We start from the raw sequence: 2639 nt of genomic DNA, 5'->3' as shown, positions 1-2639 counted from the left end.
GGACACAATACTCTTGTTGAGGCCGAACTCATGAATTATACAAATTCAACATAGCCTCTTACTCTTGCACTCTATCTCTTTATCAGTAAAGCGCAGGATACAGTATGGTTGATGAAAAACTCTCTCAACCTGTCCTGCCACCTTCAATAATTTATGTACATAAACATCCAAGTCCCATTGTTTCTCCACCTCCCTTAGAGTTGTATCCTTCATTTTATATTGTGTCTCCATGTTCTACCAACCAAACCTCTCTCCATTGAACTTCATCTGCCACCTGTCTCTCCATTTCCACCAACAGCTCCAAGTCCATTTGAAGTCCTACACTATCCTCCACACTCTCCACAATGCTTCCAAGCTTTGTATCTTCTGCAAACGCTGAAATTTTGTCCTGGGCACAAAGGTCTCGGTCATTGATATTTATCAGGAACAGCAAAGGTCCCAATCCTTCCGCCAGGCCGAAAAACATTCATTTACCGCCAACCTCTGTTTCCTGCCAGTCAGCCAATTCTGTATCCTTGTAACGATGAAGCGGTTTTACTCCTTTTACCACCCATTTCACTGTTAGGTGGCGAATTTTCTTCTGCAAAGTGGTTCAGATTGGAAAGCGGGGAGTGACTGGATTCACCTGTACAGAAGGAGATTGGTGACGGCAACTGAAAACATGGATGATCCAGCTGCTGATTTGCTTCAAACCTTTATCTAAAAATCGACTCTGGTGGGACTCGAACCCACAACCTTTGAATCCCTTAAATGAGAGCAGCTAGAAGTCCAACGCGCTATCCGTTGCGCCACAGAGCCAGACTCATCAAGGTCGCATTTGCTATTGACACAAGGGAATTTCTGACACTGCAGAACAAAAGCTTCAAAAGGTCAGCAATTTCCCACAATTGAACAATGACGACATTTCAAAGGCACACGTTACCTGTAAAGTGTTTTGGACGTCCTGTGGCTGTGAACAGAGCTATAGAAGTTCGAAAGAAATAACAATTTCCTTCAAAGAGACATAGGTTGGAAAACAGGGCCGACAAGTGGTGGCTGAATTTTTTTGCAGAGAAGTATGAAGTGATTCATTTTGGTCGGAAGAACACAGGGAAAAAAGACAAAATAAAGTTTACAATTCCAAAGACGGTGCCGGAATAGCGGGAAATGGTGTACATCTGCTTAAATCATTGAAGGCGGCAGTGCAGGTTGAAAGAATTGTTCATGAAACATACAATATCCTCGGCTTTATGGCGAGGAACTTAAATTACCTCGATACATTGTAGCGGTAGGGGATATTTACCTTGGAGACGAGGAATCTGAGAGGAGATTTCTTAGAGTTCTTTGCAGTCCTGAGTCTTCTGGATAGAGGGTGGGTGATGATTTGTTTCGGAGGTGTTGAAAATGGTGCTGAACATTGAGCAATCATCAGCGAACATTCCCAATTCTGCTGGAAGGAAGGTCATTGATGAAGCAGCTAAAGATGGTTGGGCCAAGGACACCACACCGAGGATCTCCCGCAGTGATGTCCTGGAACTGAGATAATTGACCTCCACAACAACAATCATCCTTCTTTGTGCTGGGTATGACTCCAACCATCAGAGAGCTCCCCGCCCCCCGGCCCACCGCCAGCCCCGCCTCCCCCCGGCCCACCACCAGCCCCGCGCCTCCCCCACCCCGCCCCACGATTCCCATTGTCTCCAGTTTTGCTGGGGCCCCATAATGCCACACAGTCAAATGCTGCCTTGATGTCGAGGGCAGTCACTCTCACCTCACCTCAGGTGTTCTGTCTGTGTGAAAAGCCGGCGGGGCAGGAGGTTGTTTTGTTTGCCCACCCACTCTGAATGTTGGGCTTGAGGTGTCGATCAGATTCGGAGGGAGGGTGACAACATTTCACTGAGGTTCAAGGTTGCAGATCAGACCTTGGCGGGATTGCTGCTGTGTTCCCAGGACGTGGTGTTCTCATTCTTAGAGCAACACGCTTACACTGAGGACAAGTTGCTCCATTTAAACTTAAATGGAGTTGAGGGATGTCAGAATCTGTTCACTTTTATTCACTTCTGCATCCTGGAGTAACAAAATGGTTTGTAACTGTAAAAACAAAATCAAATTCAGAAGGTTTAGTCCAGTACTTTCACAATTTCCACTAATACAACCCTCAACATTATCAGATGCATTCCATTTGGTCCCACTGACTTATCAACATTAAGCACAGCCAGACCTTCTAGTACCTCTTCTTTAACATGGGTTACATGTAAAATAAGTAATTTGCAAATTGTCGATGGAGGAAGTGAGCACTTTTATTGCAGAGGGTTTAAAGGAGAGGAGCAAAGCAATTGTGCTGAGGAAGTATGATTGTGCAAATAAAAATAACAATAACTGGAATGAAGAGGGCGGGCTGTTCATGGGCTGATTGGAGAATTTCATTAGGGCTTATTCTTTGGAGATTATAAGGCCATTTTTCCACATCCTTATGGAGACTAATGTTGAAGGAAGCCTGTCTTCATCTATAAGGAATCATTGGCTTAGTTTATAAAAATAACGCAGACAGATGGGATTCAAAGAATTGGAGGGGTATCACGTTGTAATGTGGAATATAAGATCTTGGTGAGGGCTCGGGAAAACCTTTAGGAAGAACACAAAGACTCTGGAGACCGTGC

At 44.8% G+C, this 2639-nt stretch overlaps 1 non-coding gene across 1 annotated transcript; it reads right to left on the bottom strand.

The window, feature by feature from the left end:
• Positions 1-707: 707 nt before the first annotated feature.
• On the bottom strand, positions 708-798 carry trnar-ucu (transfer RNA arginine (anticodon UCU)). Its single transcript is given in 2 exon segments — positions 708-743; positions 762-798. It is a non-coding gene; the product is annotated as a tRNA-Arg (tRNA).
• Positions 799-2639: the final 1841 nt, after the last annotated feature.

This window comes from Cetorhinus maximus, chromosome 31, assembly GCF_964194155.1.
Source record: "Cetorhinus maximus chromosome 31, sCetMax3.hap1.1, whole genome shotgun sequence".
Lineage (NCBI taxonomy): Eukaryota > Metazoa > Chordata > Chondrichthyes > Lamniformes > Cetorhinidae > Cetorhinus > Cetorhinus maximus.
The sequence above is the reverse complement of the archived record's forward strand: the minus strand, read 5'-3'. Positions and strand labels throughout refer to the sequence as shown.